Genomic DNA, 23,440 nt, shown 5'->3' with positions numbered 1-23,440 from the left:
CCTCCCTCCCTCTCTTCTTTCATGAGGAAGAGGGATTTGCACAGCTCAGAAATCTTTGGGAAAACCACTCCCATGAAGAGTCACGGAACTTAAGGGTCTTTTAAGCAAAAGCTTGTTGGTCACATGAAGCAAAGCTGATGTGTGTGCATGTCTGAGAAAAAGATTGCATTGAATTTTTAAAAATAATTCTGATATTTACAAATTGAATGATATTACAGCCATACTCAGTATTTTGTTAGGTTTTTTTTTTTCTGGAACTCTGTTGATGCTCCTATCTCTATTTATTTAGTTGTAGCATTGAGTTGTGTCTTTTTATTCCTTCACATCATGTTAATGGGATCCCTCAAATCTGAAATGTCCTCTGACTTTTATTATGTCACCGAGGGGCCCGATGCAATTAAAGTCACTTCACTGTTTCTGATAATTATAGTCAAACAATAGCCAAATGTCTCCTCTATATCAGATGGAAATAAGGTACTGGGTATAAATGAGAAGACAAACAATAGTTATCAATATCTGAGCTCACAGTCCAGTGGAGGCAGCAAAAATAAGGGATACTTTCACTGAAAAGTGGCAACTGCCAACATTAGCAAGTATAGAGCTAAGGATTTATTGAGTGCTTACTGTATGCTGGGCCTTTTACGATGCTGTAGATATGCAGTAGCTAATTAATCCTCGTAACAAACTTCTAAAATATTTTCTTTGCCAGTTTGCAGCTGAGGGCATGGAGCCGTGGCCAAGGGCTGGCCGCTGGTGTAGTGGTGAGGCCAGGATTGGACTCAGGAGTGCAGGGTATAGTCTGAGCTTTTAGCCACTTGCTGCACTGTTTGCCCAGAGAGGTGAGGGAGGAATAAGAAGAATTCAGTACTCAGGCAGCTCATCTAGAGAAAAGTGATGCCCCAAAGAGGTTTTCTGTTTTGTTTTCTTTTGTTTCGGTGAGGAAGAGGGGATTTGCAGAATTTTTGGTCATTTGTTGGTAATATTTTGAGCAAATGATTCCAAAGATGATCCAAAACATGCAAGCTGTGATCCTTTAAGCAGAAGCTAGATGATCCCATCAAGTAAAGCTGATCGGGCTGTATATGAAAGAGCTAATGTTGGTTGGCAAGGCAAAGGAACTGTGAAGTGTACTTCAGTGGAAGCCATGTGGAGAGGGCCCTTTGCCAGGAGAAACCAGGGTCCTGCCGATCCAATGTGTCTTCTGTGGTTGCCAGTCCCAGGGTAGCCCACAGGAAAGCAAATTTGTTAATTCCTGGTTGTCTTAAATAATGCTAGGGATGCTTGCATTTTAATACAGTATTCACTCTTTCACTCATTCACTCATTGATTTAGCAGATATTTCACAGAGCACCTACTAGTGCTAGTTGTTGTGCTGGGGAGATGTTAGCATAGGATCCAGGCATGATCCCTCTGCCTGAAGCATCCATTTAGAAGATGGGCTGAGAAATAAGCCCAATGACTCTGAATCCAGCACTTAAAATTGGCTTCAGAGAGCGTTCGCTCCACGACAACGTCTATAAGCAGAGCAGGGATGAGACGCACTCTGTGAAAGGCCTTTGGTTTTGGGGATGCTCTAGGTGGATGACTCCTCTGTTAAACAATTATCTGTATTTGTCTGGCCATTTCTGTGTGAGGCACTGAAAAGAACAGGAAAGCAAGCGAGCCACGGACTCTGCCCTCCGCAGCTGCCAGCGGTCCAACTCGGCTCTCCCCAACATTCCCTCTTCCTGGCTTTTCACTGTGGCGCTCATTGGCCTCGCCGGGGGATGACGGCTCTGACCTGGTTCTCAGACCCACTTTGATGGAGGGGCCCTTCCTTCCTCTGGCCCTGTGCTCTTCTGAGATCTTTCTAGAAGGTCATTTCCGGCTCCATGCAGTCACGTTCGTGTCTCCTCTGCAGGGCCAGTTTCCGAGATGCGCTGGGTGCCCAGCCTTAGGAGAGGGCAATGCCTCTGGTTTCCTTAATCCTCTCAGCCTCCTTGGTGGGTACGATCATCCTCGTGCTGTAGGCGAGCAAAAGAAGAGACCAGGGATAGGCTACATTTTCCTCACGACTTACCAGCCCAAAAGTGACAGAAGAATTTGACCTCAACCCTAATTTTTCTGAAAGGCTAATTGCGTCTTTACACAAATCCATCGCTTTCTCCTCTTGGTTTTGTCTGTTTTTCCCTCGGTGTTGCTCCTCTCCCTCCAACTTGTGAACTTCTGCTGTCACAGTTCAGAGTTGGCTCGTCCACGGTGGTGAATAGGGCTCTGGTGTCCCACCCGGTGTTCTTCTCTTTCCTCGCTGATGGCAGCAGAAGCACCCATCTGAGGGAAGACTCACTTCACTGTCGCTTTGTAAAGCACTGGGAACTAGAAAAACTGTTCACCTCAGTTTGCCTTGAGGAGTTCCAGACAGTAAGGCAAGCAAGGGAACAGAGAATCGAGGAGGCTTTGCAGAGAGGTCATACCAAGCCCTGAGGAGAGGGGCAGTGAGATTTGAGGGAGCTTGGCAACCTGCCCGCGCCAGTCTGAGGCACAGACTCGTATTACTGGTTACTGGAAGAAGTCATGAATTCAACTGTGGAATTTATTTCTTCCTTTCTTCATACATTCAGCAAATATTTGTTGAGAGTCAACCCAGTGTTCAGTATTATTCTAGGCATAGACACATTTCAGCAATAAATCTGAAGACAAGATTGTATCTTTAACCCTAGGGGAGGTCGAGTTTGACCTGAGATACAAGGAAACTCTTTTCTTAAATAGTATCAATCTATAGGTTCAAGGCCATAAATAAATGCACATCTGTAAATGGCTAATGTTAAACCTCATTTTGGTTATAGGTCACGTTTTGTAACATGTGTGATGTTAGATAATGTGTTGTCTATGAGAGATACTGTGAACTCCAGTAAATACTACTATATTTCTTTGTTTAATAATTTCCAGATTGTAACTGAAAACAATGAAATAATCATATATTTATTATATAAATATAGTAAATGTAAATTGGCAGTATTTTCAATTTTTTTTTGCATCTTAGTACATACTCATAATGAATGCATCTCTCAGAAACACTTGGCCTCTGCTTCAGTTTTCGACTATGACCTCGCAAGGGCTGAGGTGTCAGCAGCACAGTAGTGGAAGGCAGATAGAAAGGAAGTGGACACATAAATAAATAATGGAAACTTTGGTGGTGGTTCAAGCAATGAAGCATATAAAGGAGATAATGGGTTACTGCGAAAGGGCGTAGTATTGTGGTATGTGACTCAAAATAGTGGCCCTGAAGACCTACCTCAAATCCTTGTGAACAGGCATTCAAGGTCTTATGGCCTAGTCCAGCAACTTCTTTCTCATCAAGTGAATTATAGGAATCTTTAGAAAAGTTTATTATAGTAGTATAAGTAGGCCTTACTTGCCTTTCCTATTGCATTCTTTTTTTTCCCATTAAGTTTATTGGTAAATTTTATGTATAAAGTACAGTTACATTCATCATTGGGATCTTGTACCATTACATGAGTCTCTTGGTTCTTATTTTTTCCCCTTCCCCTGCCCTCCCTTCACCGCCTCCACCCCTCCCTATTTGCAAAGACTTTGTTTCCATTTTTTTCCTTTTCTCATATTTTTACTTTTCCCTTTTTTCCTTTCACCTACCCCTCCCACTTCCCCTGCTCCTTTAGACCTTTTTTTCCTGTTGCACAGTATCAATTATACATTTTTTAAATTACAGTATCAAGATCTAGGAGACATTACCACAGATTTTACAGAATTTAAAAGGATATAGAAAGCATATTACAAAAATCTGTTTTGAAATAAATTTGACAACATCTAAGAAGTACCTTGGAAGACAAATTAATGAAACTAATGCTGGAGAAAATATAAAATTTGAATAGCACCTATTAAAGAAAGTATATTTCTAGCTTGAAAACCTACCTATATGACAACAGCAGGCTCATATACATTTTAACTGATAAATTATATCAAACATTTAAAGCAGAAAAAAGAAGGAACACTTCTCCCCTCATTTTAGGAACTCAACATTGTGCTAATCCTAAAGCTGGATAAAGATAATAGAAGAAAAAAGTATGAACATACATAGAAATTTATTTAACAAAACAAAACTATTAGAAGTCAGATCTGACAGTATGTAGAAAGTGGTTTTGTTATAGGGATGGCAGTGTTGGTTCAGCATTGGAAGATCCACCCCCAAAAGTCATCATTTTAACAGAGGAAAGGAAAAAGCCATATGATCCTGTCACTAGTTGGAGAAAGAGTATTGGACTAAATTCTACAGCTGTTCATGGTAAAAGCTATCAGGAGACTAGAAGTAGAACAGAACCTTCTCAACAGATCAAAGACATGTACTCCATACTTCCAGCGAGAACACCTTGTATGAATGGAGAAGATACAATGCTTTCTCCTTAAGGTGGGGAACAAGGGCAGATATGCTTACTCTTTATCTGTCCATTAAACTTTGAAACCTAGGCCCCACCAAAATAGTCTGGCAATAAAATGACACAATTAGGATAGGATTGGCACGGCAGAAGCAAAATCTTTATATGTAGATGAAATGATCATCTACAGAGAAAATACTAAGAAATCTCTAGGAGCCCCTAGAACTTGTACTTGAATTTAGCAGGATTAGAAAACACAAGGTATATATAAAAATTCAGGTCTGTGTATTCTTGCTATAAATGAAGAACTGGATATTGAAATTTAAAAGTTATGTAGGAGTATAAAGGACCTATAAAAGTTAAAAAACAAACAAACAAACAAAAAAAGCAAAGAAAAACAAAAACAGTGTTGCAAGATGTTTAGTACTTAATTTTAAGGCTTCTTCTACAGTAATCAAGGCAGTGTTGGTGTAAGGAAAGACATATAGATGATTGGAATAAAACAGAGAATCTAGAAATAGAACCACACATATATGGTCTACTGAGTTTTGAAAGATTATTTAACATTAGCATTTTATAGAATATAAACTCGATTCAAGAGCTGAGGAAGAGATAGTGTCTTCAGCAAACGACACTAGAACACCTGGTATCCGTATATAAAAAATTAACCTCAACCCTTTATTTCCATACATGAAAATAACTTGAAGGGATCTATGAACCTAAATAAGAACGCCTAAAAGTATAAAACTTTAAGAAGAAATTATAAGGGAAAATGTTTATGAATTCAAGGTAGGCAAGAACTACCTAGGATTCAAAAGACATGATGTATAAAAGAAAAAATAATGATAAATGAGATTCCATCAAAATTTAGAACTTTAAATGATATCATTAAAATGAAAAGTAGTCCTTAAACAGACCATATTTACAATGCATATAACCTATGACTAGAATATACAAAGAACTCTTACAGCTCATTAATAGATAACCCAATTAAAAAGTAGACATAAGAAGACGATAAATAGCCAGTATAGCACAAGGAATGGTGTGCAACTCCAGAATCAGAAAAATATTAATCAGTACAATAACAAGATTGAATTATACACTCATTAGGGAGATGAAGTTAAAAGTTTTAAAAGCCTTGTTGTGACTTTTTCTTTTTGTTGGATTCTCCCTCTTTGCGTTTAATTTGTCACACACAATGGATTCATTCTGCTGGGTTTCCTGGGGTTGTGGTCCTCATTGTCCTTTCCTAGGGTATTGTCTAAAATTTTTTGGAGTGCCAGTTTGATATTCATGAAGTTCCTGAGGTGCTCTTTATCATGAAAGCATCTTATTTCTCCATCAATTTTGAAAGATAGTTTTGCAGGGTACATCAATCTGGGTTGGAGGCTGTTTTCCTTTAGGGCTTGAAATACATCACTCCAAGCTCTTCTTGCCTTGAGGGTTTGCATTGAGAAGTCTGCTGTGATTCTGATGGGCTTTCCTTTGTATGTGATTTGTTTCTTTTCTCTCACTGCTTGTAGAATTTTATTCTTCTGTTGGATTTCTGGAATCCTAACTATTATATGCCTATGTGTAGAGTTTTTTTGATCAAGGCTAGCTGGAGTCCTATATGCCTCACTTATCTGTATGTCAAGTTCTTTTCCCCTCCTTGGGAAGTTTTCTGCCATCACTTCTGTGAAGAGTTTTTTTATGTCATCTGCACTCTCTCCTCTTTCTTCATTGACTCCAACCAGTCTTATGTTATTCTTCTTTGCATTGTCTAGCAGCTGCTGGATTGATTTCTCGTTTTCCTTTACAATTTTAAAGCAATTTTTCTTTTCCTGGTCACTAATTGCAATCTTTTCTTCTATATCTGAAATTCTATCATCACATTGGTTCATTCTGCTCTGCAGACTTTTGATGGAGTTTTTAATCTCCTGGAAATCTGTTTGTATCTGTTTTATGGATTCCATTTGTTTCCTATGTTGGGATTCCATCATGTTCCTCAGATCCTCTATTTTTTTATCTGTGTCCTCTCTAGATTTATTAATCATGTCTTGCACCATGAGCACAATCTTTGCTGTTATCTGAGTAATTATTTCTGATTTCATTTTTCCCAGATCCTCTTTTGTTGTCAGTTCAGAGAGTCCAGGTAGTTGAGTATCAGAGTGTTCCATCTCGTTTCCCTTTGGGGTTGCTGTAGGTGATCCAGAAGTCTGTTTTTGAGGCTTGTTTACGAGTTGTCTCATTTCCATGGGGCCGGGGGATGTGCTTCTGGTGCCCCTGCGGCTCACCTTCTCTGCCCTAGGAGCTTGGGATGGTGGTGGGGGAGCTTCCTTCTGGGTGCTGGGACTCTCCTATTATATTCTTATACAACTGGAGGATTTAACTTCTGAATTAGCATTGAATGTTTTGGACACTTCTCAAAATCAGTTATATAATTCATTTGTGCCAAATTATACCAGTTGCTAAGACAACCAGCTGTAAAGAGTCCTCATTTGTTAGCTCTCTTTCAGAGTTCCAGGCTTATTCGTGAACTAGTACCATTAATAATGTTTAAATGAGCTAAGATGTAGTACTTTATTGCACGCCATTTTCCTCTGAAGCATTTAGGACTTATTGAAGTCCTTGCTCTAGAGAAAATTCCATGAATACAGAAACAGCATCAGTGCTCATGTAACAAAAATCATCAGGATGTATTCTTTGGAGCCCCAGGGAATTCATGTGAGGAGTATGCATGGAGCCTTTGGAAGACAGCCAGGGGATGGATTTTGCTTGTTGCCATCTAAACAACTTTGGTATTTTTTCCTTCAATGAGTCTCCTGGTTTCCTAGGATGAAGCCCTCCAATAGCTCCTGGGTTTTGCTCCTCACAGAAAATCTCCAGTGTAAACACCTCGGCCTGCATCTGCTCCATGGCTGAAGCCAAAGGTCCTCACAAGCTGGTCTGCAGGAGAATATGAGAAACCTCCGGGAAGGACGGGGGGCAAACAAGACCAAAGTGTGCACACTCTGGGAGAGAAGAGACAGGGAGATGCAGGCCATCTGAAGAGCTGGCCACCCAAAGGCTCTCTCCTCATGCTCAGCTCTATTGTTCTCTGGGAAGCCCCAGAAAGCTGGAGCATAGAGATGGTTCTTGTCCTCCCTCTTCAACCCATGTCCGGAGGGCTGTGTTGCAAGTATGGGTCCCTTCCCCTGCGGGACGGTACTTCCCCTTATGGACCTCCTTAAGTCAGAAACCTAAACATTGTTATCTAAAGAGAAAAGACTTAATAATGTTGATAAAATATATTTGCTGAAATCGGATTGTTACGTGTGTCACCCTAAATCAATGCTGACTGTTGCATCCCAACACTCCTGTGCCTCCACTTTCGTCATAGCTCTGCTGCCCTCTTGGGCTGAGTGGCTGTCTACGCAACACCTGGGAAGGGCTCTCAGGGCTCCAGTCTCTGAAGGCGGTGACGCGCCTCGTGGTATCTTCAGACCCAGGCTTCCCGTGGAGTGTGCCAGGGTCATGCTAGAAGGGGAGCCTGCAGTCACACTGGAGTCTGCTGTATCACTCTCCTCGGCACCTGGCAGGCACAGGTAGATACACAGTAGCAGTTTGCTATGGATGTTCAGGAAGTAAAGACACTGCAGGACGGGTTGCTGCCCCTGGGACTTTGGTGTAACAGATGGAATCACCTGGAAAGATACCCAGAGGCAGAAATTGTGTGCGTCATCTATGAACTGAGCATCAAGAAACAGTGTATCACTGTCACAAAGACCCTCACCAGCGCAAAGAGCCCGGTGTCCCTGCCATTGGGCTCTTTGGCAGGTGAGGAGTGCGCCCTGCGCAGTGTGTTTGTGGAAGTGTGGGTGCGTGTGCGCAGTAATGAGACAGCCCCGGAGACTGCACGCTGACTGTGCTGACGGCCACCTGTCGACAGCTCCTGGCATTCCTGAAGGTCTAATTCCATGTAGAGACTGAGAACATACGTCACCTATTTTGGATTCTCCTTATGTGACTTCTACATGTGTCTCTCAGTAGACAGGTGGACAGATAGAGACATTCAGAATCACAAAGTCTCAGTCAAAATCTGGCGGTCTCCACATTTCTGCAGATGTGTGCTCTCCAGATCTCAGGAGCCTAATTGTTTTTAAAAATGATAGGCCTCAAATAAGTGAGAACAGTGATGGTTTAAAAGTGAAACGCCTGGTAAGACTCCACCTGTGACCGGTGTGCACCCCAGAGCTGCCCCACGCGCCTTTCTTTGGTCACTAAAAGCACTGGCTCTGCCTCCTGCAGCTGACTGGTTAGCTGTGTGACCCTGTATAAAAGGTTTCCTCATTTTCTTCATCTGTAAAATGAGAAAAATTCTTCCTCAAAGGATGTTGAAAGACTCAGGAGAAGCAAGGGTGAGGCACGGCATCAGTTACAGTGACCTCAGGGTTTTAGGACTCTTGCTGTGGTGTGGGAGTTTTGCACTGTGAATGGTCACATGACATAAACACGTGGTGATGGTGACGTGCACGTTTATTGTTCACGATGTTCAAGGCTTTGATGTCTCCCTGATTAAGAATTTGAGAAAAAAGTTATATCCTTGTTCACTTTATATAAAAATTAAATTAATAATGTGTTCAGTATTAAAGTGGAAACAACAAAATACTGAAAAAGACAGAAGAAAATTCCAGTGAATATTTGCACAATATTGGAGACAGACAGCATCTTCACAAACCTGAGGGCCTAAAACTATCCAGGGAAAGTCTGTGCTATTGTTCTCCAGGATAAAGGAAAACTACTCTGCGTGAGGCACAGGCGATCACGATAGCATGAAGAGCAAATGTCCATCAGCGAACACTGTGCCTGTCTATACAGTAGATAAAGAGATAATATCTGTAATGTTAAAAAACAATCAACAATGGTGGGGTGCACGCCTGTAATCCCAGCACTTGGGAGGCTGAGGCAGGAGGACTGCTGTGAGCTCAGGGCCACCTGAACTACAAAGCAAGACCTTGTCTGAAAAAACCAAACCGAAACACAAACAACAAAACAAAACAAAACACAACCTACAGATTAAGAAGAAATGGCCCCCAAATAGAAAATGGACAAAGGATATGAAAATAACATTTTATATTAAAAATAAAGTCCAGTAACACCCATAATGACAAGAACGTATATTTAAAGGCAATGTTTTACTGTTTTGCTTACCAAGTTAGCAAAGACGAAAAGGCCGATAGCAAATTTTAATCAGAATATGGAAAAAAATAGGAATTCTCAATGTGGACAGTGAGACTACAATTTTTGTACCCGGTAATTTGGCAGTATATTTTGAAATTAAAATTTTTCATGTTTTAGATTTAGCAAACCCATTTCTATAAATTTTTCTCACCAAAATATTCATACGAAAATATGAAAAATTCGTACCAAAATATCCACTCATCCCCACAGTGTGTTTAATAACAGAGAACTCCCGTTGTTGCCGCGCCCTTCAGGGTTTTTTAAAGTCAAATTTTTCTCTTGTTCTTTGGAGTTCCTTTTTCAGTTCTTTGAGTCTAATATTTCTTTCACATTTTTATGTTTTAAAACATCAGGAAGACTAAGTCAGTCAGTAGTGACACAAAGTCACCCGCGCATTGTCCCTGGCACAAGCAGCTGGCCGGAAGCACCCGGCTGCCAAGTCTGAGCTCATCCTAGCCTCAGTGACCAGAGTTGCAGCCGCCTGGGACCAGACCACCCGAGACCTGAACCTGGCGGAGAGCCCCTCCCAGAGGAGGATGCGGGGCTCGCTGGCTCGCTCGCCGAGTTCCTCTCGAAAGGGACGCTCTCCCTGCGGCTCGGGTCCTCATTCACACCCGGGTCGCCCGGTCCTGCTGGTTCCTGTGCACCTGACCGGCCATGTCAGCCGTGTCGGGAGCCCTGGTTCTCCTGGTGCTGGCTTCCTGTGACAGCCGTGTGTAACTATGCTGGTTTCCAGGCCGTGCTTCTGCGGATTCTTAAGTATTTGGTTTGGGATGAGCCTGGGAACTGCTTTTATCTTTGCGTTTTCTTTCTTTTCTTTTTTGAGGGGGGTAAGGGTCTTCAGCTAGTGAAGTGATATCTCAGAGCACAGCTGGGCCAAGCCCAGGCAGGAGGTACCTGGTGGAAAAGGACAGCTGTGATTCTTTCCATCCTTACTTCTAGGTATACAGCAATCTCAGACCCTCCAACCTTTTCCCTTCCTCAAAAGGGTCACGTGCAGCTGACACCTTTCCAAACAAGCAGCCAAGTAATGAGGTGGCCCCTGGTGGACCTGCAGTACTGTGAGCAGGTGTGTGTAACTTCACTGGGCAGAATGTTTTTGAAGAAACCCAGATTGTTACTTTTAAAAAGGTTTCCAGGCAGTTAACATCTTCAGAAAAGAAAGTGATTTTTTGGTGAGGTTGCTTTGTCAGCTTTTTACCAGCATAAAAAGCAGCTAGACCAAATTCACAGATCAATTTGGCAGAGGTGAATGGAACAAAAACCAGAACAGAAACACTGGGAGGCTTTAGTTGCAGGAAGAAAAAAAACAAAGAACATAATGACCCCTCTTCTTGGAAGGAAGTGATAGCACTATTTTTCTAACCCCTTCTTGGCGGTTCTTTTTGTAAGAGAAAACAGAATGCTGGTCTTAGGCTTTGAATGCCCAGAATTCTGTTCTAGCTGGGAGTTACTATGCCTTTAAGCGTTTTTCTTTGCACTTATATTTAAATTGGGGATAAAGTGAACTAGGTGTTTTCCAAACCCATTCAAAATGCATGTAGACTGCACTCCTCCTGCAAACTGGATCTTCACACGCGTGTGAATGGGGTCCGGAGCAGCATTCCCAGAGACCGACATCTCCACGCCCCCCGGGAGGAGTGACGGAGAATTGGGTCACTGCGTGGGGCCTGGGGCTGCACCAAGTAGCCAGGAGGCCTGAGTTTAAACACAGCCACCGGGGAGAGAAAGGTGCTCACTGCTGAAGAGGGAGCGGCCTGCACAGGGGGCGCTCGGCACGGGAACTCACCGTGGCAGAATCGGTGGCCCTCAGCATGAGGAGGCCTCCCAGCATGAGCGAGCTGGACGCCAGGAGCTGAGGCGCTGACGGGTGCAGTGCAGCCTGGAGGCCCCTTTCCAGCCTTCATCACTATCTCTGGAAAGGATCCTATCAGATCAGAAAAGCAGGCAGTTCTCAGGCTCAGAACCTCTTATTTCAGAACTCATTTAAACTCCCGGGCCGCAGTGTCGGCACATGAAATAGCTCTACTCCGGAAACGCACACAGGAAGAGTTAGGGAACATGCCGTTTCTTTTCCATAAATCCCCAATGCGTCGCCACGATGCCTGCCCCTGCTTGGCTTCCCTGGGGCAGCCTGGTTCTATTTTTCAGAGGTAGAAACCCAGGACTGAGGGTCAGCGGGCTTTATGGGCTCATTAGGAGTCCCAGCATTACCTCTAACATCACCTCAACGTTAATGACTTCAAACCAACCTGCGGACAACTTGGGTGGGGGAGGTATACGGGCCTTAGTTTCTTTTGCCTTCACCCTTGTCACGGAGCCCAGGACTGTAGGGGCAGCCCCCACTACGAGGTCGCAAGGCGCGCCTGGGCTCCAGTCTGCTCTTTCTGGCTGTGCAGTCACAGCTGTGTTACTTAGTTACTCCGAGCCCGAGTATTGCCAGGTTTAAATTGGAGGCGGATGGTGTTAGTACCTACTTCACAGAGTGTGGGAAGGATTAAAGAAAGTCTTTCTAACAGTGCCTAGCGTACAGTTTACACTAAGTAGAGTTTAATGACTAAAAAGTAAAAAACTGTCAACGGTGAAAGATCAAAAGGTACCTTAAGCTATTAATAGGGCTGGTAGGACAGAAAAACCCAGCTTCACAATCAGTTGGAAACATTTCTTCTCCCCCGTACAGGGCCACTGTAAAAGCGCACAATGACTGTTCCTTCTGCGAGTGGCCACAGCTTTCTTACCTGTGTCTCCCTGAGGCCCCCTTCTGTTCCTGTGTATCACTGGGAATGTCAGATTGCCAATCACCTTCACCCGTGACGTGACTTAATTCCTGCTGGAACTCTACTTTTCCTAACAAGCCTCAGAGAAAGCAACTGAGCCGGAGCTAAGCCCTGATTCCCCTAGGTCTCCCCCAGTGCTCTTCATCAGGATCTGAACCATTAACCAGATACATACCCGCTTTCCTCCTGTCAGCAGCCTTCCACCGTTTCCGGATTGCCCTCTTCAGGGCATGGAATAGACTGCCTAGATCTGCTGGGCAGAGATTCGCACCTGGGTCTTTGGCTGGTAACGCTTGACATGTGCTGTTGTCACTGCAGTGTTAGAAGCAGCAGGTGCAAGGTGGCCGGGACCCAGAGATGCACTGTGTATACTCCAGAGCTGTCGCATTCATTTACCCGCTTAAACCTAAACAGAGTCTGTGTGTGGGACAGGTATGGGGAGATCAAGAACTTTTAAGAACTTCCAAGCTATTTGGCAAAATCTATGCATTCACAAACAAAAAATCAGCTATTTACTGTTTGACAATAAGGGAAGAAGCTCAATGAGGAAAACAACACTTCCCCAGGGAGGATGGGAGCTGCTGACAGTGTGGTGTTTTTCAAAGAGAAAGCATGGAGAGGGCGCTCGAGATGAGAAGCTGCTTGATACTAAGCAGAAAGTGTCTGTAGAGCTCGTTCCCTGGGCCCAGCATTGCAGGAGGAGTAAGAGCTCTGCCTTTGCCATGGGGTCTCGTGGCTTGGGACAAAGCGGTGAGCTCTAGAAAACCACAGTAGTACAAAATCTGGGCCGCCAGGTGCCAAGGTGTAGGCCGATGTGACTTTCATTTCGGAGTCATTGGCACTGTTTCCAACGTTGCCGTCTTGGCAGAACAAGTTCCCATGGCAGTCTGAAAAGAGAGCGCCCAAGACTTGCAGGAAAGAGGCGGAAGGAACACAGTGAACTAGTTACGGGTCCGCATCTGTCGATATAGATGCCACGGGACTGTCGAGGGGAGATGGCAGTGGGGTCAGGCTTTGGGAGCGACAGGCCTTTAAACTGTCCTTGAAAGACAGGCGGATTGCAAATGTGGGAGCTGCCGGGGAGAGTGTGAGTGTGAGAGAGAATGACGGGAGACGCGTGTGGAGGTGTGGCTTCTCTCTGAAGAGCAGCCAGGTGCCAGGTGCGTGGACCCGCAGGACATTCCGCCAGGAGGAGCACGCCACACCCAGAAAGACAGACTCCGAGATGTCACTCCCGTGGAAGTCCAAAAAAGGGTTGGCCTCACGGAAGTTGAGAGAAGAGTGGTCGTTACCAGAGGCTGCAAACGGGGAGAGGAGAGGCCTGGAGACGGAAGCCACAAGATAAAGGAGTCCCTCGTTCTCTTGCACAGACAGTGGCTCTAGAGCATGTACTATATATTTAAAGGCATCTGGAGGAAAGAATTTTAGATGTTCTCACCACAAAGAAATAATAAACGAGGTGAGGTACACATGTGCAAATAACCCTGACTTAATGGTGACACAGTTTGTACCTGTATCAAAACATTATATGGTACCACATAGATGCATATAGCTTTTCTGTGCCAATTTTTAAAAAGTGTGGGGAACTTTTAAAGAGCCATACTTCTCATTGGGAAAAAGTAGTCACTTATTAGTGCTGAGGGAGTTAGGAGTGCCAAGTCCCACCAGGTCCTGTGTGTGCTCACAGTCCTGTCAGCTTAGTGGCTTGTGCAAAGGTGGATGTCGGATAAGGATGAGTTCTGCGGATATAAAAGGAACGTGGGGATCTAGGCCAAGGTCTACCTCCATTTCTGCACCTAAAGCAGACTTCTGATGGAATTTTCAGTGATAAGGAAAATATTTTGTATCTGTGGTCTAATATGGTAGCTCTCGGGCTACTGAACCCTTGAAGCGAGGCTAACGTGACCAAGAAACTGAACTTTGACTTTAATTTTGATTAACTCAGAAAATCTGTACAGCTCTTTGTGGGGAATGACTGCTATATTGGACAACACGGAAATGACTGACTTCTGAATTTTACAGTAGAATGCTGGTTTGATAAATTAATGATGTTCTTCTCATTGAAAGCAGTGTCTAGGAATAGGTCATCTTTAGAAATCATGCCTACCCTTTTCATTAGAGATTAAAGAAGACACATACTGCCAAACTCAAGTTTCCTTTGGACATATTGTCTATAATTTCTAGCCTCTGGCTAAACCTAAATGTAATCTTGAGTATAGCAGATTAAAAAAGAAAGAAGAAAGAAGGAAAATGAAAAAGAGAAAATAAACCTAAACCAACTAAACCAAACCAAATCAAAGAAATAAAACACACTTTAGAAAAAGTGGTTGTGTCGTTGGATAGAATCAATTGGTGGATGTGACCATTTGAGCCCTTGTTTCTGTTTTTAAGTGTCAGGAGTGAAAGCCATTTTGGCAGTGAAATGATTCATCACATGCTACATTTTCATACTACTGGCTGAAAAGATGATGTTTACCACCCGGAGACATAGTCGAGATTGTATTTGAAGCACCCTGACCCCTCACAAGCTCGACTAGGCTCTGGTATTTTGTTTTAAGCGAGAACAGTGTTGAGTACCTAGATTGGGAGGGCATTGAGCTGAACTGGGGCTGGATAGAGGGCAGATCTAAAGCGTCTCCCCAGAGCCTCAAGAGTTCAGAGGAGGGCTCCGGGGGTGACTGGGTCATGGGCACTGTGGTGTCAGTGGGCTCATCCATTAAAGCATCCGAAGCTGAATGTGGGGCCTTGGGAAAGGGAGGTTCCTGGGCTGACCCGGAAGGCTCCTTCCTGCTCGACTCTCCCTTCCCTCACTGTCTCCAGCTTCTTACAGTTGAGCAGGTTTCCTGCACCATGCCCTGCCCAGACCCTTGTTGGCTGGCTTTGCCTTGGAGCTGGCTGACCATGGACTGAACACACTAACGCTGTGAGCCGAATCAACCTCTCCCCCTTAAGTTGTGTGTGTCGGTTTTGCCCAGGGACAGGAAAGTGACTGAGACAGGACTTGGTTGTGGGCCGCAGGAGTGCTGCCAAAGGCCAGTCAGAGCTGGCCGGGGTGGAGCCCATCCTCCTCTCTCTCAAGCTTCCCCAAACCTGCAGGCTTGTGTTCCGCAGTCTTGCTCTTTCCTCTGTAAATGTTAAGCTAAGTTTTAATTTTAAGCAGATATACCTGAATAGAAACGAGAGAAGGAAAACCCGACTTTTGGCTTTCTACTGGGTGTAGTTATTCAAGCCAAATTGCAACATACAGTGTATCCCTGGGATTAGAGGTACTTCCTTTCCATAACTGGGGAATGACTTGCTTTGATTGCATTTTTCTGAAAAGCTCTTCTTTAGTAAATATCAAAGGTGCATTATGCAAAAAAAATCTGATCCATTATTCATCATAATCTATCTTCCCTCAGGGAAATAAGGCAAAGTTTTAGCTGCCGAAGAAGGCACTTAACAGAAGATTCTCTTAAGGACTCTACAGTATTGATAACTGTGGCAATCCAAAAGATTTCTCAGTTGCAAAGTATATTAATGAAAGCCAGGCATTATCTTTGTTGTGAAAAACAAATTTTTGACAGAAATTTCTGTGCTGTGCTCTAAAAACAGGATATGTTCTGCAAAACAGGCTTGCATTTGGGTCTGAAGCTGTTACGTGGGGAGCAAAAGATATGCTAGAGCCAGCTCTCCCGAGGCCCTTGTCTAGCAGGCTCGGCATTTCGGGCGTGGCACCTAGCAGCGCTGGCGGTAGTCTGTCTCATACTTCATCTCACTCAGTGCTTTTCTCCTCCTAAGTTAGATTTGTCAGAGCAGTATTTTGAATTTTTTTGTTGTCATTTATTTAGAGAACAAACTCTTGGGTTCTGAAATTAACTACCTTATTTTAATTTATTAAGTGTAGCTTATATATGTATCATTCCTCAGAGCTTTACTTCTTTGCTTAATTTACTTGACAGTGCATGTGACTTCTTAAATTTACTATGTGGTCTCTTTCTTTCCCTTCTTCCCTTCTTGTCCTCCTTTCGGCTCTCTCCTACTTTTTCCAAACACATGTTCACTTGTGCTTGCTTCGGCAGCACATAGACAAAAACACGTTCACCTCTGAGAGTAGCTAAAGTTTTGGCCTAGAAGTTTAGGCAATTAGCATCTTTACTTTTTCTACATTTTATTATTATATACTGATCATCATCATTGTACTTTATAAGAATGTTTTACTGGTCCTCGGCACTTGGATTTTTATATTTAAAATTTGTTTGATGGCATTGCTAGAATGTGGTCTCTCAGTATTTGTCTTTCAGAATTTGTTGAGGTCTCTTTATTTCAGTTATTATGCAATCAATTTTAATAAATATTCCATGAACACTTGAAAGGAATGCATATTTTTTGAAAAGTACAGCGTTCAGTAGATGCCTATTGATTAAATCGTGTTGTGTCCTTCAAATGATTGATGTCCATGTCACAGGTTATGTGCAGTGAGTAAGATTTTTTCTCAATCTTCATGTTTTGGTTCAGTTTTTTTCTTAACATTTTAGAAAGCTACTTTATATATTTTGAAACTGTGCTATTTCTCACACAGAACTTTGTGACTGAGATTTTGGTTGTAAATGGGACTGAATTAGTACTAATTTATTCTCTCTGCTTTAATGTTTAGTATCCTAATTCCATTGAAAGTTGTTTGATATTACCACTGCTGTTCTTGTTATATTTGCTTTTGCCTACCTATACTTATATTTTAGCTTTCTCTCATAATTGTCTCTTGTAAGCAATGTGAGTTTTTAATTCTATGTGAGACGAACTTTAAAGAAGAGTTTACTTAAATTTGTTGTACTTATTAATGTGATGGTCTTGTTTGAATGAATCATCTTGACTTTTCTTTCTGATTTTTTATTTCCTTCCTAGTTTTTGCTTTTCTTTGTAATTTGTTTATGTGTTTTTGTTATTTTAATGATTTGAATGGCAGAATAACATGTCAAACTCAAAAATTGTGTTTTAAGTTGCTAAAAGATAATCAAATAAACCATTTTCAAATAAGAGGGTTATAAATAAATCTAGAAAATAAAGAAATGCATGCCACTTCTCCTTTATGTTCTGCTCCCCTCTTGTGTGATTCCAGGATGTTATAATTCTGAATTGGGAGCATTACCTATGTAATAAATACACATATGATGAGATTGTATGACTCCCGTATGTAATAAACACACACTGCACCACGCACACATCCCACAGCAGCAGTCCACGGACAGCACGGCAGACTGTGAAAACCATCATGCGAGCTGGAATGCTGCAAAACGAGCTTCGTAATCAGTGGGAAAAATACCCTTTCATGATCTCTGAACATTCTTGACAAAACATTGTTTAACTGTTTTATCGTTGATTATGAATGTATACAAAAACAGCAAACTTAATGTTATTATATGGAAATTTAAAAATGGTTTTATTCATATCTAATTCACATGTCACAAAATTCGCCCTTTGAAAGTGTGCTACTGAGTGTTTTTAGTTTGTTCAGAGAGCTGTACGACCACAATGGCTATTCAGTCTCAGATCATCTCACTTTGGCCAAAAGAGAAAGCTGCTCCCACCCAGAGACAGTCACTCCTCATCCCAGCCCCAGACCAGTGGTGCACTCTGTTTCTGGATTTCCCCGCGCTCAGCTTTTCACACAAATAGGATTGTACAATGTGTGGTCATCTCCAGTAGGCTTTGCTCGCTTTGCCTAAACTTTGGGGGTTCATCCACTTTGTAGCATGTGCCAGTACTTCATTCCTTCTTGAGGGAAAACAATACTTCCTTGCATGTTTATGTATTCATCGGTTGTTGGTCAAATTTTAAGTGGCCAAATAATAACTGACCACGTGTGTCTTCTGATGATTATTTTGATCTGAGTTTTCCAAGATCAGACCCTGACTTGAGAAGGAAAATATTTCTGGTATGGTTTACAACTGAATTATCTTTCAGGTTTCCCCGAAAGCACTTGAACACACACAGCCTTGTTACTTTACCTTATAATTGCATGTGCTCCATAGTTAACCTTTTAAAAGCAGTGCTGCAGGAGGATGTCAAGTGAAAAGGTAGCTATTCTTTTTTCCTCTGTAAGCATGGGTTAATTTTGTTTGGTAAAAAAAAAAATCAATGGAAATTTTTGATGTATCCAGTGACCATTGATAAGCAGTAGTCAAACCCTTATGAAATTGTAATGTAGGTTTACTTTGATAGATAATTTACTTCCTGTCATTCTATATTGATGTTTCTTTTCGGGGTGGGGGGGGGACTGGGGGTCAAACTCAGGACCTTGCACTTGCCAGGTAGACGCTGTGCCGCTGAGCTGCATCCCCAGCCCTGATGGTTTATTCTTATTATCAAGTGGTTTTACTTTCTGTTTATGTGGGTCTCAGGCTCTGTTATACCCTGTAGAATAGAAACTGAGTCTTCAACACAGTTGGACAGTTTTGGATCTTATGGAAAGAACCATGCCAAGTACTCTTAACTAAAAACTTCAAGGCATACTTGTCAGCCTGGTTTCCATACTGACATTGTTTAGACAAGTGTCACATGGCATCAGGACGCATAGCATATTTTTAAGCTTCTTCTTTGTCTAAAGTAGATGTTTTCATGAAAGCAGACTACTGAGAAGAGATTTAGCAAAATAGGAATTAATTACACAGAGCCAAATGAACTCCTAAACACAACCTATTGTGGCTTTACATCCTAAAATATTGTTGGTATTATTTGTAATGTTCTATTGATTTTGATGGAAAATGAAGAAGTCCTTTTTTGTCTTTTTGATTGACCTCTAAATATTTAAGAAAACAGAAATAAAAACTTTTAAAAAGTGGTATTTCATTCTTCCTGTCTACTAATAATTCACAGCTTTACAGGCTCTCTATTCTCCATGACAGTGCAGCTATTTTCAAAGTTTCAATGGAAGTCTTATCTTAGCACCTCGTGCTGGAGAATCACTTCAACTCCGTTTGTTATGACACACTCACCGTTAGGGAACAAGACTGTACTTCGTGCGTGGAGCTGGTGTGAGAGCCTTTGGGGACCAGTGCCTGTTTGCTGCCCCTACCTTCCAGCCTTGTGGATGAGAAGGAACGTCATGATGTAGAAGATTTGGGCAACCTCAAGAAAAGAGGGATTCACTCACCTTCCTGAGGAATGTAAGGGACACAAGATGGAAGTGAATTGCTTGGGCTCAGTCTCCTATCGTTGGAAAAGAAGTGCAAGTAAAGGAGGCTTTCAAAGTCTGCACAGGTCATCATGAGGCACGGTGCAGGCGGAGGCTAATCCTTGGCTCAAGGTGCCGTGAGTGGCTAATTCGTCGTGTGGATGCTGAATGCGGCGACATTTGTGTCTGAGCCGAATGACACTCACAGTGAGGCCACCGTTCTAGACCAAGCCTAACCTTAGAGGTTTATGTTTAGGATGAAAAATTATCCAGAACTTGGAAATATGTGGAAACAGGTCACTGCATGTCCTTTTGAAACATGGTGCATTTTCTAACAGGCCCACTCAGGCATCTGTTGACACTTGGGGTGTAGTCCTCTGCTGACTTCTCATAGGCACTGCCATTCATGAAGCTGCACATTAAACTGTAGATTTCTGTTCTGTAGAGATTTTCATTAGAAAATATAAACTCGAATGTTCACATCTTAGCATTCTGTGGACATTAATCATTACGTTGCTAACCCAGGAGTTATCTGGCATTCTTTTCTTTCACAGATTGTGCATGTATTTTGTTTCTGAATTTTCTCATGAACAAGGTTTATTTTGTCAAATCCCTTACTAGCTAGTTGGCATAGTTTTATTCTGTAAAATTAAGTCATGTTTTTAACTTTTTGAAAATTGTATTTTAACACTATTACTTGCGTTTATCCTCACTACCATGCAAAGTTCAAGAATAAGTCATTTTCTTCTCAACTTTCGTGACATTTCTCTTCCTTCATTATGTGGTAGAATCTTTTTCTTACACTTGAAGTTGGCAATATTCATTTTTTTCCCATCTGTCAATGAGGAGAGAGATTGCTCATGAACCAGTGCTTTCCACTTTAAAGGAAGCATAGATTTCTAAAAGGGGCATAGATTTCCCTTGGCCTTCTCCATGCATTTGTAGACTTAGAAATGTGAGATAATTTTACATTTTGTTTGAATTAAGGTGCGAGACTGTTAGCCAAGTTTCACTATCCGATCATTACAAATTTTGTGCTGCCCTGATAGACTGCCTGCATGGCCTAATTTTCTTCTCTGGGAAGGAATCTTTACATCCAGGGAGTACTTTCCAAACGTAACTGCTCATCAGAGTTCCTTGAAAAACCTTAGAAAATACACAGTTTCCAAGACCACCTCTCATTTTTATTGAATTTTAATCTCTGGAGAGGACTTGGGGCTCATGTTGCTAAAGGCCCTGGGTAGTGGTGATCGAGCTACTGAACACTCCCATGCCGAAAGAATGACTCAGTTCGCTGCGCCGTGTTTTAACCTCCAACCCCTGATGGTCCGATGTGCAGAGTTCACCAGCTGACTCCAAGGCCGTGGCTGTATTTGGTACTATTTCTTCTGCCCTAAAACTTGTTTCAGAGCAGAGAGGTACTCTGCAAATGGATGCAAATACTTAGGGTCGGGAAGAGAAAGAATAAACTCAGTTTTAGAAAAAAAAAAGAACCCAGAGGATCAGGTACCTGATTTTCCGTTTTGTCTAGAGTTAGGCCACCGGGGAAGCTAGAATTGTCTTCAGGAGCACACCCTGGCTGCCCACACTGGGCGATTTCAGCACTGGGCTTTCCTTGCTCAGCTGTTCCATGGATCCACTTCCTAAGGCTGTTTCCAGGATGCTAGAGTCTGCTTTGCTCTCCCACAAGCACAGCCCCTGGGGGTGGTCACCGTGTCCGACTCCCCTCAGGCAGTCCTGTCTACGTGGTGAGGCTGGCCGGGTGCCTGGGGACTGGCGGGCTGGCTGCTGCCCTCAGTACGGGCCATGACTTTTCCACAGTGGGCGTTTTTTTGGGAAACCCGGAGAGTGTGTGTGAGTGCATAAAGGACAGAAGCCACTTCACTCCAGAGCCCTGTGTTTACCTCCTCAGAGCCAAGAACACTGGTATGGAGTGCGTACTTCAGAGACAGCAGGGGTAGGGGGAGAAGTAAACTACATCTTTATGCATCATAGGTTGAAAATTACCTTGTTTGTGACATCTGAATTTCAAACAGCACAGCATTGTTTTCATAAAGTTCGTCTTCAAGATTTTGTATTTTATGCCATATTACAAAGAAACAAAAACATAACAACAAATCAACTCTAACGTCCAATACAGTTTCTATGGAAACATATATGGATTAACACCATAGAGAGAGACATCTTTCTCTTTTAGGATCAGACAAGATAATTAGTTATAGCAATAAAGTGAAGGGAGAAAAACAAAGATAATGTCTGCCTTATGTTTATAATTTAGGTTTCTCAAAACTGTTCTGCTGAAAAATATGTCATCCGCTTGGAACTTTTTAAAGAGTGAAGCTAACTTATTTGGATTTATAGTTTGGTTTTGTGTCTCTTTTCTTGCTTTAGTGAGCTTTTTGGAAACAAATTTTGAATAAAAATTTGCATGTCTTCTAAATTTCAGGACCAATTTGATATGTAGAAGTCTTTAATAAGACCAGGCAGATGTGGAGAAAAAAAGCATCTCCTTTTCGACCTGTCTGACATATTGAAGTATGATGTCACACATGTACAAATATTACAGGAAAAGGCATTGCCATTAACCTCGCTCAAAATTCTTCCCCTGACTTCAGATACACTTATCTTTCTTGTCAATTTCTGAAACAGTTCTAGAAGGCTTCTTTCATCAGCGTCTTCAGTTGTGCTGTTGTGGCTGCCTTGATGTTCTGAGTTGATGTAAAACATTTACCTCCTGTGGTCATTTTGACTTTGGGGAGCACTCCGGAAGTCACATGGTGACAGATCCGGTAAATAAGAAGGATGAGGATACTCCATAAAGCTTTTGTAAGCCTACCTTTCCATTGAATGGTACTTGGCAGAAACACACACCGTATTTTGGATCATACCTCAAAAAGACATTCACGAAAGAGGACTTCCAGAACTGCTTCAGAAAGTGACAAGAGCAATGGGATAAGTACATTTGAAGTGAAGTGTAGTATTTTGAGGGGGATTAATGGCAATATGTCTTTTATGCAATATTTTTTACTTAAACATATACCCTATAGTTTGATCATCCTTTACACATCATGTCACAACATAGACTCAGTTTGGATTTCTGGAATTGTAATTTTTGGTCTTTGCCTTTGGTTTGGTAACCTTTAAAGACTGAATATGGAAAATGTGCAAGTAGTTTTAAAATGGATTCATCTTCAAAGTCTTGTTTCCTCCTTGTGCATTTTGAACTCGTTACATACACGGCATATTCCCACACACGCGGAGTGGGTGATGGCTGCACTTCCAGGCAGCTGACACGCATTTCCCCAGCCCACAAAGCTTTGGCCATAGTGGGGTGCACTAAGCCTGGGGTCCTGGAGTCTGGAGCTGGGCTGTGTGGGTTGACCAGGACTGGGTGACAGCATGGAGGAGATCTTCACTGCTCACACCCTTCCTCTCTTTGCTGTTGAGATCCTCGCCACAGTGTGTGCCCTGCACGTGCAGGCCCAGACCCAGGCCTGTCCTTTACTTCCTTACCCCTCATCTTCTGAATGAAAATCCTCAACTCCTCTGTGTGGCCAGCTCTGGTTAGGGCAGGAAATGACTGAAGTATTCCGCTCATGCTTTAAAACCAAATATGCCTCCAGGGAACTTTCCTTTTTTAAAGAAAAGTCTTTCATAGAATGGAACAGGGTGACAAAGTTAGATGAAGCCATGGGGGCCTTGAGAAAGACTGAAATGTGTGAGTAGAGGTGATTGGCAGTGTACAATGAAGTCAGCATCATGCAGGAAATTGTACCTGGCAAGGAGGTCTGTAAGCATTAGCTGTTTTATGTTTGTTTTTAAAAACAGCAAAAAGAAAGGAGGCATCATCAGGTCAGTCATTTGTGTGAGTTTTTTTTATAGTGCTAACTGAAGTATTTGTAGAAAAGCTGGTGTTTTTTAAGATGGAAGACAGT

The 23,440-nt window shown here is 42.4% G+C and overlaps 1 protein-coding gene across 10 annotated transcripts in view; it reads left to right on the top strand.

Annotated features, from left to right (window-relative positions):
* Nucleotides 1-23,440, top strand: part of Kcns3 (potassium voltage-gated channel modifier subfamily S member 3) — a 357,419-nt gene that overhangs the window by 280,874 nt on the left and 53,105 nt on the right. The window contains exon 10 of one of the 10 annotated variants that reach the window (XR_015453263.1): nt 7,190-18,581. The exons of the other annotated variants lie outside the window; for them this stretch is intronic. The gene's annotated coding sequence lies outside the window, so the exon portion shown is untranslated. Of the gene's footprint in view, nt 1-7,189; nt 18,582-23,440 lie in introns of those variants that run through there. 10 annotated transcript variants of the gene reach the window in all.

Source organism: Heterocephalus glaber, unplaced genomic scaffold (genome assembly GCF_053883595.1).
Source record: "Heterocephalus glaber isolate CG9 unplaced genomic scaffold, H.glaber_assembly_v1.0 deba00001457, whole genome shotgun sequence".
Classification (NCBI taxonomy): Eukaryota; Metazoa; Chordata; class Mammalia; order Rodentia; family Bathyergidae; genus Heterocephalus; species Heterocephalus glaber.
Note: the sequence above shows the minus strand (reverse complement) of the source record. Positions and strands in the feature narration are given on the sequence as shown.